This window comes from Coturnix japonica, chromosome 30, assembly GCF_054131305.1.
Source record: "Coturnix japonica strain WE chromosome 30, WE-NBRP24, whole genome shotgun sequence".
Lineage (NCBI taxonomy): Eukaryota > Metazoa > Chordata > Aves > Galliformes > Phasianidae > Coturnix > Coturnix japonica.
The window spans coordinates 158,896-171,740 of record NC_140692.1 but is presented as its reverse complement, the minus strand read 5'-3'; the positions used below and the strand labels follow the sequence as shown (position 1 = coordinate 171,740).

Here is a 12,845-nt window from a genome sequence, read left to right as displayed (position 1 = left end):
GGAAATACAGCAGTGAAAGGGAAAAGCAGCAGTGAATGGGAAAATCAGCAGTGAAAGGGAAGAGCAGCAGTGAAAGGGAAGAGCTGCAGTGAAAGGGAAGAGCTGCAGTGAAAGGGAAGAGCAGCAGTGAATGGGAAAAGCAGCAGTGATAGGGAAAAGCGGGACTAAAAGGGAAAAGAAAGACTAAAAGGGAAAAGCACGAGTGAACGGGAAAAGCACGAGTGAAAGGGAAAAGCAAGAATAAAAGGGAAAAGCAGCAGAGAAAGGGAAAAGCAGGACTAAAAGGGAAAAGCAGCAGTGAAAGGGAAAAGCAGCAGAGAAAGGGAAAAGCTGCAGAGAAAGGGAAAAGCAGCAGTGAAAGGGAAAAGCAGCAGTGAATGGGAAAAGCAGCAGAGAAAGGAAAAAGCAGCAGAGAAAGGAAAAAGCAGCAGTGAAAAAGAAGAGCAGCAGTGAAAGGGAAGAGCAGCAGTGAAAGAGAAAAGCAGCAGTGAAAAAGAAAAGCAAGACTGAAAGAGAAAAGCAAGACTAAAAGTGAAAAGCAAGACTGAAAAAGAAAAGCAAGACTAAAAGGGAAAATCAGCAGTGAAAGGGAAAAGCAGCAGTGAAAGGGAAGAGCAGCAGTGAAAGGGAAGAGCAGCAGGGGAAGGGAAAAGCAGCAGTGAAAGGGAAAAGCAGCAGTGAAAGGGAAGAGCAGCAGTGAAAGGGAAGAGCAGCAGTGAAAGGGAAAAGCAGCAGGGGAAGGGAAAAGCAGCAGGGGAAGGGAAAAGCAGCAGGGGAAGGGAAAAGCAGCAGTGAAAGGGAAAAGCAAGACTGAAAGGGAAAAGCAAGACTAAAAGGGAAAAGCAAGACTAAAAGGGAAAATCAGCAGTGAATGGGAAAAGCAGCAGAGAATGGGAAAAGCAAGATTAAAAGGGAAAAGCAGAAGTGAAAGGGAAAAGCAGCAGTGAATGGGAAAATCAGCAGTGAAAGGGAAAAGCAGCAGTGAAAGGGAAGAGCAGCAGTGAAAGGGAAGACGAGCAGTGAAAGGGAAGAGCAGCAGTGAAAGGGAAGAGCAGCAGTGAATGGGAAAATCAGCAGTGAAAGAGAAAAGCAGGACTAAAAAGGAAAAGCACGAGTGAAAGGGAAAAGCAAGACTAAACGGGAAAAGCACGAGTGAAAGGGAAAATCAAGACTAAAAGGGAAAATAGCAGAGAAAGGGAAAAGCAGGACTAAAAGGGAAAAGCAACAGTGAAAGGGAAAAGCAGCAGTGAAAGGGAAAAGCAGCAGTGAATGGGAAAAGCAGCAGAGAAAGGAAAAAGCAGCAGAGAAAGGAAAAAGCAGCAGTGAAAAAGAAGAGCAGCAGTGAAAGGGAAGAGCAGCAGTGAAAGAGAAAAGCAGCAGTGAAAAAGAAAAGCAAGACTGAAAGAGAAAAGCAAGACTAAAAGTGAAAAGCAAGACTGAAAAAGAAAAGCAAGACTAAAAGGGAAAATCAGCAGTGAAAGGGAAAAGCAGCAGTGAAAGGGAAGAGCAGCAGTGAAAGGGAAGAGCAGCAGGGGAAGAGAAAAGCAGCAGTGAAAGGGAAAAGCAGCAGTGAAAGGAAAAAGCAAGACTAAAAGGGAAAAGCAGCAGTGAAAGGGAAAAGCAAGAATAAAGAGGAAAGCAGCAGTGAAAGGGAAAAGCAGCAGTGAAAGGGAAGAGCAGCAGTGAAAGGGAAGAGCAGCAGTGAAAGGGAAGAGCAGCAGTGAAAGGGAAGACGAGCAGTGAAAGGGAAGAGCAGCAGTGAAAGGGAAGAGCAGCAGTGAATGGGAAAATCAGCAGTGAAAAGGGAAAAGCAGCAGTGAAAGGGAAAAGCAGCAGTGAAAGGGAAGAGCAGCAGTGAAAAGGAACAGCAGCAGTGAAAGTGAAAATCAGCAGTGAAAGGGAAGAGCCACAGTTAAAGGGAAGAGCCGCAGTGAAAGGGAAAAGCAGTACTTAATAAGAAAAGCAGCAGTGAAAGTGAAAAGCCGCAGTGAAAGGGAAAAGCAGTACTTAATAAGAAAAGCAGCAGTGAAAGGGAAAATCAGCAGTGAAAGAAAAAAGGAGAAGTGAAAGGGAAAAGGAGAAGTGAAAGGGAAAAGCAGCAGTGAAAGGGAAGAGCAGCAGTGAAAGGGAAAAGCAGCAGTGAAATGGAAGAGCAGCAGTGAAAGGGAAAAGCAGCAGTGAAAGGGAAAATCAGCAGTGAAAGGGAAAAGCAGCAGTGAATGGGAAAAGCAGCAGTGAAAGGGAAAAGCAGAACAGAAAGGGAAAAGCAAGACTGAAAGGAAAAAGCAGCAGTGAAAGGGAAAAGCAAGACTAAAAGGGAAAAGCAAGACTAAAAGGTAAAAGCAAGACTAAAAGGGAAAATAAGCAGTGAAAAGGAAATGCGAGACTAAAAGGGAAAAGCAAGACTAAAAGGGAAAAGCAGCAGTGAAAGGGAAATGCAAGACTAAAAGTGAAAAGCAAGACTAAAAGGGAAAAGCAGCATGGAATGGGAAAAGCAGCAGTGAAAGGGAAAAGCAGCAGTGAAAGGGAAAAGCAGCAGTGAAAGGGAAAATCAGCAGTGAAAGAGAAAAGCAGCAGTGAAAGGGAAAAGCAGCAGTGAACGGGAAAAGCAAGAATAAAAGGGAAAAGCAGCAATGAATGGGAAAAGCAAGACTAATAGGGAAAAGCAGCATGAAAGGGAAAAGCGGCAGTGAAAGGGAAAAGCGGCAGTGACATGGAAAAGGAACAAGAAAATGCAGCCCTGAAAGGGAGAAGCAGAACTGATAAAGAAAAGGAGCCCTGAAAGGGAAAAGGAGCCCTGAAAAAGAAAATAAGCAAAGGAAAGCAGCCCTGAAAGGGATAAGCAGCCCTGAGAAAGAAAATAAGCAATGAAATGCAGCCCTGAAAGGGAAAAGGAGCCCCGAAAGGGAAAGGAACAGCATAAAGTAACACTGATAGGGAAAAGGAGTACATAAAGGGCAAAGGCAGCACTGAAAGAGAAAAGAAGCCCTGAAAGGGAAAAACATCAAAGCAAGGGAAAAGAAGCACTGAAATGTAAAAGGAACAAGCACAGGGAGCAGGCAGGTAGGCACAGCAAAGCAGCAAGCAAAGCCCAATCTCTCAGAGGGGGCCTGCTAACAGGAAGCCCAGCTATTGCCCTCCCAAAGAAACTCCACCATTTTGACAGCCAAAACAGAAACTACGGTTTCGGTTCTCATGACTCTTCCCTGCGCTCCGAAATAAATGGTTTCGTGACATCCTCTACCACACTGCAACTGCTCAGAATAATCAAAATTATATCATTCATGACATAAGAAACTCACTTTTGCCTGGTGGCAACGACAGTCCATTCCCATCCTGTCCCTCCATTTAATGAACATTGCATTTGGCCTTCTAACAGCCTCCTGGATGAATCCACCAAAAGCAAGGAAGCACCCTGCCCTTACTCTGAAGAGAGAAAGAAAGCAAGGTTCATGGAAACAGGCACACAAGGCTCGCAACAAGACACGGTGCTCCAGATCATGCCAGAGATAGGACTACCACAGTGCCAGAACATGATTTACCACTAAAGGAAACATCTGGGAGCACATTCACAACTTCAGCACAAGCTGTAATGGCTCAGCATATTTAGCTTTCTTATCGTTCAGCTGGAGAACGAGATACTCCGAAGTATCAGTCAGCAAGCACTCGGATGAGCCTGACCTCTGGTTTTAACGATGACAGACATCATTACTGCCACCTCTGACACCTTACCAGGAGATGCTTCCATTTATTAGCCTGGTCTTGATTCCTTCCATCAGCAGCTGCTCCTAAACTGACCTCCATTCATACAGTGATACCACTGACTTCTAGCACGAGCTGACCTGCAAGACAGAGAAGAGAAAGCAGGATGGCAACAAATACTGACATAGCACAATCTAATATTCTTGAACAGCCGCAAAAGAGACAAAACAGGAGAGAAACGCATCCGCAGCAACACCCCAGTTCATAAAGAAATGCAACTCCAGCCTGGCCTCAGCAGCCCTTATATATTTCTTACACATTTGATTAAGCCAACTGCAATTTGAACCAGGAGAATTCACAGTCTCTTGCAAATGTCACCGTAAAGCAGAATAGGACACAGCAAAAAAAAAAAAAAAAAAAAAAAAAGAAAAAGAAAAAAAAAAAAGAAATATAAAGAAAAAAAGCAAGCCAAAAACCAGGGAATCAAAGTTTAAAAAACCACAGAAAACAAATAGAAAAAAAACACATACTATCTGTAACAACAGAAAGACTAGCACAGTGTGAATATACTACAAAGGTAAGGAAAGAATGGCTCACCCACCACTGAGGATGGAAGTGCACAGAACAAACTCCACAGAGGAGAAACCATCAAAAAAAATTCCACCCAGGGGCAGTCAGCCTTCAAAAATGAGCTGTAAGAGAGGTGCAGCCAGGCTCCATCCCTTCCAGTCACTCAGCTGCATTGCCCTCACCTGCACTAACCAGGGCTGACCAGGTCCCTTCCCTAGGTGATAATCAGTGGCTCAGACTGTGATTCAACAGTTCTCATACAGCGTATATAAAGAAAAATAGCAAAACATAGATGAAAAACACAACAACAAATAAACCATGAAGGATTTTAGGAAATAACACAGAATTAAAAAAAATAATAATAATAAAAGCAAAGAAAAAATGATAAATCAAACAAAAGAAAAAAACTAAGACAAGGAAAAACAGAAAAAAACTTATAAAAAAAACAAAAAACAAAAAACAAAAAAAAACACGACATAGAAAACACCAAATAGGAAAGAAAACCATAGAACTGCAAAGGAAAAAAAATAACACAGCAAAGCAAAGCACAGATGATAAAAAACAACAAGGAAAACACACCTCCCTGACATGACATCTTGCCTCCTGAGCAGGTCACAGTGTCCCTCACTCAGATGTAGAGCAGGAAGGAAGCTGAGACCCCATGTGTTCCTTGCTGCGCACTCCCATCTAAAAGGTCCATATGCTCTGAAGAGTGAGCAAAGCCTCAAAATGGTGGTAAGGTAACACTTTGCTATAGAAAGGGAAAGGGGAACTTCACAGAAACCAAGACAAAGGGTAACTGTACATTTAAAAGTGCAGGGAAAGGGGGAATTGCAGACACTTAGTCAAAATAAAGCCAGAGAAGAGGGCAATAAAGATAAGAAGAAACTGTCCGGAGACCTCTGACAAGAAGGATTAGATCCCCCCCCGGGCAAGATGATGCCGACATGGGAGAACAATAACAGCAGATAACACCAAGAAGAAAACAGAAGAAGACTTTCACCCCAAAACATCGGCAAGGGTCACGGGGAATGGGGTCAGGGGGAATGAGGGAATGGGGTCGCGGGGAACGGGGCCATAGGGAATGTAATGAATATGTAATCAAACTGAGGAGGAGACTATTGTTTATGTATTAGCTTAACCTATATCTGTAACACACTTTTCTCTTTACGGTGTGCAAGTTTGGAGGAGCTATCCCCCTTGCACCCGGCGCTGCGCAACGCTGGAATAAACATACCTGCTTTATAACCCATCTCTGGATTATAGAGTTTGATTCCGCGAGTCAGTTTGGCACCCCAGATGGGACCCTCTCTGTTCGGCTGCAGGACCAGCTGAGAAGGGGGACGCCTTTGGCGCGCCCCGAGATTTCTCGGAAGGACTCCCCTCCCTCATCTGATCACTGCAGGAGCAGACAAGAACCATCTATCGGCGGACCAGGTATGTGAAATGGGGGACCCGTAAGTCGTGAGGAGACGTCCTACGCAGGGCACAGTGGAGTCGGCGTGCTCCCCCCCAGGGATGTGAGCTCACGGGTTAGGTTAGGTTGCCGGCTGGGTTAGGACTCCCTAGGGAATGCTTACAAAGGGGCCAGTAAGTCGTACGCATGGTAAAAGAGCTATTGCTCACATTCAGGTGATTGCTAATTGGGCAGAGCTTGTCTGCTCTCTGGTACAGGGTGATTTGGGTAATCCTGGGATAATTGGTATCATACAGCGCTGTCTATATAGGTGACCTAAGTCAACAACTAGCACCGGTGTTCTTAACATCTTTGGTTAAGCTTAACAAATGATATATTGTAATTGTGTTTGAATTGTCGTGTGAGTGTGGTGTGAGTGAGACGCAGCACAGCTGCGGGGCGAGTGTGGAGTCCTGACCCGCGGTTCCGTCCTCCCGCGAGGGAAACGGCCGGGGACGGACGAAGCGAAAGTTGTCTCCAATACTTGTTTGTCTTTGTTTTAATACATGTTTATTTTGTATTATTAATTACTGGTTGTTGTAAAGTATGTGGTCATAAGTCATAACAATGCTGTTGTGTCAGAAGTGGTTTTACTTATAAAAGAATACGGTGGTTTATATTAAGTTACGATGGGAAAATCACAGAGCAAAGAGGTCCCTGCGCGCTCACCCCTGACGTGTATACTGGCACATTGGCAAGATATCGCTGGGGAACCAGGAGGAACCCTGAGCTGAAAAAAAATTCTGATTAAATATTGTAATCAGTGGTGGTTGATGTATAAGCTAGAGGACAGGGACAATGAACATATAGAGGGATGTCTGTGTGGTATGAGTATCAAGCCATTTATGTGATACTGTGTTCTGCCTGCGAAGAGGTGTAAGGGAGGTGGGTCAGTCAGTGATGGCTCTGTGGCGAGAGGTGTATAACTGAACGATATGGATTGCTAAGGGAAAGTTATAAGGTAGTAAGAGTGTTTATGGAAACTGAAGAACTGTGTTGTTTGATTTGTGGGTTTTGAAGGGAATGGGACAAACTGTTTTGCTGGTATAAGAAAGTGTAGTTGTTAATGTCATACGGAAGTATCGTTGAGGGTACGTGGAAGTGTAAATGAGGGTACAAATAGTGGAATAGTGTACAGAGGAAAAAGGGTTAAAGAGAAAGTGAGTTTATCTGTGCTGGCATGAGAACAACCCCCCCGCACCGTTCCCCTGCAATCAGAACTCTCAGAGTGGGAGAGGGAGCCAGGGTCAGAGACTGCTGCTGTAAACAGCAAAGGGGAAGGTGGAGAGGACAGGGCACTGGAAGTGAGAATAGCCTTCATGTGCAGAGATGTGGGAAATCTGAAATCTGGGCAGCACTGGATGGCTCTGGAGAGGAGGTGAAATGTAATGATTAGAGTTTGGAAAGCGAAAAAGTTTGGGAAGGACGCAGGTTGAGGAAGGCAAAGATAAAAACAGGGATGTCAGGTCTGAAGAGAGGAGTACAATAAGAAGAAAACAAACAAACAACAACAACAACAGAAAACAAAACAAACACCTGATTGAGAATCAGAGATGTTCAGGAAATTGAGAATAATAACAGCTGTTACTGTTGTGGTGCTAGAGTAGGGCCATAGGACCCAGGGATCCCCCACGAGGAAAGGGGATGGAGGCTTGAAGAGCCCAGGGAGGGCTCTGCTCCGCTGGAATGAAAGCAGTGTACAAACTGCAGTGGGACACTGGTAGAGAAATCTGACCAAGCTGAGTGAGAAGGAATTGTCTCTGATTGCAGAGCTGAACAATGAGAACTTGGGAAGTTTACCCTAGCAGATACACCGATGAAACTGCAGCTAAAGAAGCAGGATAAAGTAGTTCATTTTCTGATGGATATGGGAGCTTCTTACTACCCATAGATGGTTTTGTAACATTAGTAGGTGCTACTGCCCAACAAGAAAAGGCTTACTTTTGGAATTAATTAAATATAAGCTAAGAAAACAAGTAGGAATACAGGAATTCTTGTACCTGTCAGGTTACCCTGGCAAGAAATTTAATAAAACTGGAGCTAAGGGTCAAACAATATTGGCTGATTAAGAATTGTAAGTCTGACTATTAACACAAACTGGGAAAAACAATGTTATACCCCCAGGAGCCACAGCAATCTCAAATAAGACACACTTAGGGGTGTGGGCATCAGGGCCAAAAATTAAGTTAAAAGCAAGAGCTCACCCACTCAGGGTAAAGTGATGCCCTTTGAGGATATGTGACTGTAGAAGGATAAAAGAAATAATAGATAATTTTTTGAGTTTGAATTACTAATTGAATGGGAATCCAAGTACAAAACTCCAGTTTTGCCAATTTGCTAAATTTTCGATAGTTTGGTAGAAGACATGAGGACAAGTAATGGAATTGTTGAATGGATACACTCAGTAATGGAAAATCCATGCACTTTATCAACCAAGTTAAGGAATGACTAGGTGGAGTTTACCTTCTGGATTTGAGGGATGTCTCTTCTGCCTGGTTTGGCTAAAGGAAGCCTAAGGTTATTTGCCTTTGAATAGGAAAGCCCTAATAAAGGGAGAAGAGACTCAGTTAACCTGGACAGTGTTACCCAGGGTTGTGAGAACAGCTTAATGATTTTTGAGAACCGGTCAACTTGTGAGCCTGAGACCTGGGATCCTCCATCCTAGGGTGGAACTTTACCAGAGCATGTGGATGCCACAGCGACAAAAGGACTGTGTAGAATAGACTGAGAGTTTGCTGAGTTTCTTGGTTTACAGAAAGCACAAATAACTCAGAAATTACAGCTGGACTTTGAACCTTAAGGACTACCAAGAAAGAAGCCATCTGCTAAGCCAATGAGCTGCAAACTGCCAAGGAACTCCATACGTTCCCAGGAATGACAGGAGGGTGCTGACCATGGATACACAGCTACGGACTGATGGTAAACCTCAAACAGCTTGAAGTGAGTAAGGGATGGCCAGGGTGCCTGAGGGCAGTGGCTGCACTAGTGCTCAATATTCAAGAAGCCCATAAATCTACACTGGGCCAAAGGATACCAGTTTTAATATCTCATACAGTGTTTACTGTATTGGAGGCAAAAGGGGGGACATTAGTTCATTGGCTCTCACCCCAAAGATTCCTGAAATACCAGGCCATCCTGGTAGAGCAGGGTGATGTAGAAATAATTGTGACTAATATTGTCAACCCAGTATCTTTCCTTAGCGGAACACCCGGAGAACCAGTATTACATGACTGCTTTAAATCAACTGAAGCTGCACATTCCAGCCAGTCAGTCGAACCTGAAGGACGAACCCTTAGAAGATGCAGAAGACACCTGGTTTACCAGAAGCTGCAGTTTTATGAGACAAGGAGACTGTAAGGCAGGACATGCAGTAACTGCTACTGACCAGGTAACCGAAGCACAACCACCAGCTGTGGGGACTTCCCCTCAGAAGACTGAAATAACTGCCTTGACAAGAGCTTTAATCATATGGACAGATGCTAAATATGTGCCACACGCTCATAGTACCATCTGAAAAGAGCAAGGATTGCTCACACACAAGGAAAACAGCCTGATTTAAATCTACCAATGGTTATTATATGTTGTAAAAGACATCAGAAATGTAACACTGTACAGGAAACAGAAAATAAGATGATAGATCAGGTGGCAGAACAGGCAGTTGAAGAGGGCTTCAATTCCAGACGGTAAACTTAAAATCTCTGAAGCCAAGTCAAAACCTGTAAAATATTCTAAAGAGAACAGGAGTCCAATTAATAATTTAGAAAGGAAGAGAGCAAGCTGACAGATGTGTGCATGCCCAAATGGACACATTATTATGCCCTTTAGTATTTTATGGAAATTGGTTATAAGGGAAGATAAGAGAATATATTGAGCAAACCAACACTACAAAGTACAGTCCCAGTACCAGGAATAGGGCACAAGTGGGCCTCATGGGAGAGGGCCTTCCAGGGCAACAACAGCAAATTGAGTTCACAGAACTCCCAAGAAAAGGGGGGTACCATTGTATGAAAATTTCTGTAACCTTAGAAACAATTGAGGATGCTGCTGCAGATGCTTGATGGACAATCCAAAAGGAGATATCCTGTTTATCCAAAGATGCATTGCAACATGGAGTAGGCAGGGATAACAGCGATTGGGGAATAGTTTTCTCTGGATCATGGGATAAACTTACTAGTTGCCAAATTTAGGATGACTAAAACAGCTTTTCTTAGCCTGCATCACCTTGCTACTCTTGGTGTGTTTTACTTGTGTTGTTATAAGATGTCTTTTGTGTCTGTACCAAGGTACTGGAAGGGAATACGAGGTTTGGAAGAGACATGAGCTGAGACAAAAGGTAGAGAGCGGAATCTATTTTGAGACCCATTAAGAATCTAGCAGGTAAAAGCCTGCTAGATTAAAGAAAAGGGGGGAATTGAAGAGTGAGCAAAGCCTCAAAATGGTGGTAAGGTAACACTTTGCTATAGAAAGGGAAAGGGGAACTTCACAGAAACCAAGACAAAGGGTAACTGTACATTTAAAAGTGCAGGGAAAGGGGGAATTGCAGACACTTAGTCAAAATAAAGCCAGAGAAGAGGGCAATAAAGATAAGAAGAAACTGTCCGGAGACCTCTGACAAGAAGGATTAGATCCCCCCCCGGGCAAGATGATGCCGACATGGGAGAACAATAACAGCAGATAACACCAAGAAGAAAACAGAAGAAGAATTTCACCCCAAAACATCGGCAAGGGTCACGGGGAATGGGGTCAGGGGGAATGAGGGAATGGGGTCGCGGGGAACGGGGCCATAGGGAATGTAATGAATATGTAATCAAACTGAGGAGGAGACTATTGTTTATGTATTAGCTTAACCTATATCTGTAACACACTTTTCTCTTTACGGTGTGCAAGTTTGGAGGAGCTATCCCCCTTGCACCCGGCGCTGCGCAACGCTGGAATAAACATACCTGCTTTATAACCCATCTCTGGATTATAGAGTTTGATTCCGCGAGTCAGCTCCTTGGGAAGCACAATGCCACCTGGGGAAAAGAGAAAGCAGGAACAGGACATGCAGGCGGCTTTCACCCAGCAGAAGGCCAGATTCTTCCGTCTGTTATCTGCTCCCCTTTTTAGTCCTAACAGGGCCCTGAGGATACAGAAATAGCAGTGCTTAGCAGAAGGACTCGGAGAAGGACCGGTAGAAACTGTCAGGAGGACAACTGGCATCGTGTGGACACAAACAGGCTGTTGGTGCAAGGAAGGAAACAGCACCTGAGCATTTCACCAGACAGGTTCCCTCCTCTCTGTCTTCCTGCAAAGATACAAGGATAAAAACCTCATTTCCTCTGAGCAACAATTGGAAACAAGACCAGAAAATTATTAATTCAAAGGCACTTTTAGGAGATGTATAACAGAGTCCTTCCCAGTTACACGAGCTTACGCTGTGGCCTTTGGAGAAACAAGCTGCCTCTGTGGTCCTGAGGGTTCCTTTTTGTCATCTGTTGGGCACAGCAAGAGAGCTTTTCTTGTACAAATCTATGCCCTGTGTACCTTTCTCCATCCCAAAACCTAGAGTTGTGGTGCAGACACTGGATGCTGACCAGAGCAGTAAAAGAACAGAAGAGGGGAAAAGCAGATACAGGTAAGACACCTAAAAGAAAGGAAAAGAGCAGAAGAGAAGGAAGGATACGGTTAAGAACAAAGGACAGAAGATGGAAAGTGCTATAGAGGATTGGACTGGACATGAGCAGATCAGAGCTACACCAAGGTGTGGCTTCTCCCTGTGTCCCTGTCCACCACTGGCAACATCCCCCAATGACAGGGATGATGCTGCTCCAGCAGCTGATGGGGTTGTGGTCTGGGGTTACGTTCTATGCAGAGCCTCCACAACCTGCTACAGACCTCCAGTTCCCTGCCACTTCTTTTTTTTCCAGGTGTCTGCACACAAGGAACAGGTGTTCCCCATGCCCTGCATGCTGGTAATTAGTGTGGGCAATTACTGTGTGGGAATTGGGGGAGGGAAATTCAGGGGTGGGATAGTGAGGAGGAATTGGAGGGGGCTGGGAAATTGTTTGGGTGGGATTGTAGAGATCAGATATGACTGTTAGGATGGGGGATATTTGGTTGGAAATATTGTCATTTCTATTACTCATTGCTTTGTATAAGTTATCAAATGCTTTATGTTCCCTCTGCTACATCTCTGCTTGCAGTCATTTGTGCAGTGACAAAGGTCCTCAGCTCTACATGCCCACCTCCAAGGTAGGATGGAGCACCACAGATGGCAGTGTTCCACAGCTGCCACCAGCAGCCCCAGCTCGTCCCTCCACACCTGAGGTGTGAGTGGCTGTGAGAGGAATGTCTCTGTGGAAGTGCAGCTCATTCCTCCCCTCTGATGGGGGCAGAAGGCATCTGCATTTCCCTCATGGCTCTTATTTCCTGTGTTACTGTGGGAAATGAGCTGAGCCACTGTGCCTCCCTACTATGGCAAGCTCTGCAGCTCTGCCACTGTCTTTATACTCAGCTGCTCCTGTGTGTAATGCTCCACACTTGGACCCTGCAGAGCCCAAAGGCCTCCTTGGCTGCTGTTACTCACCTGGACATTGAGGGTGCTGTGTCTCCAGTCTGTACCTGCTTCCAGGTGTCACTTGCAAGACACTGCGAGTCCACCTGGTTGGAACTGCAGTCAACAAACACAAATGTGAAAGAAATAAGAAAGGATTCTTTCATTTCACAGGCTTTCATCTCCATTGAAAGATGTTCTGCTGTGCAGCACAGCTGGGAGCATTTCATATGTGCAAAAAAGGGGGATAGGCCCTGGCTGTGCCCGGCCCCCTTCCGGCCCAGGCCCCAAAGCAGCCCCGACTGTGCTGGGTTCCCCTCTCACCTGGGCCCTGCAGTGGCCTCAGCTGTGCCTGCTCCCCCTCTGCTCTGGGCCCTGAGCTGGCCCTAACTGTGCCAGGCCCCCCTCTGGAACAGGCCCTGCCTCAAGCCCCGCCCCCTGTGGGCAGCAGTGCTAGTGCCTGTTGGTTTTGCTCTCTTCCCTCTTCTTTCCCTGTTCTCTTCACAAATGCTTTCAGATCCCCCAGGATGACATGCACTGATACTGCTGCCTTCTTCCTGCACAAACTTTCTGATAAGCTCA

The 12,845-nt window shown here is 45.1% G+C and overlaps 1 long non-coding RNA gene across 4 annotated transcripts in view; it reads right to left on the bottom strand.

Annotated features, from left to right (window-relative positions):
- LOC146755725 (uncharacterized) overlaps positions 1 to 11,964 on the bottom strand; it is a 62,273-nt gene extending 50,309 nt beyond the window's left edge. The window contains exons 1-3 of one of the 4 annotated variants that reach the window (XR_014937929.1): positions 4,455 to 5,275; positions 3,733 to 3,842; positions 3,303 to 3,426 (exon numbers count right to left, since the gene is read on the bottom strand). This is a non-coding gene — a long non-coding RNA (uncharacterized LOC146755725). Of the gene's footprint in view, positions 1 to 140; positions 3,427 to 3,732; positions 3,843 to 4,454; positions 5,276 to 5,509 lie in introns of those variants that run through there. The other 3 variants (XR_014937928.1, XR_014937927.1, XR_014937926.1) reach the window with 3 other exon arrangements.
- Positions 11,965 to 12,845: the final 881 nt, after the last annotated feature.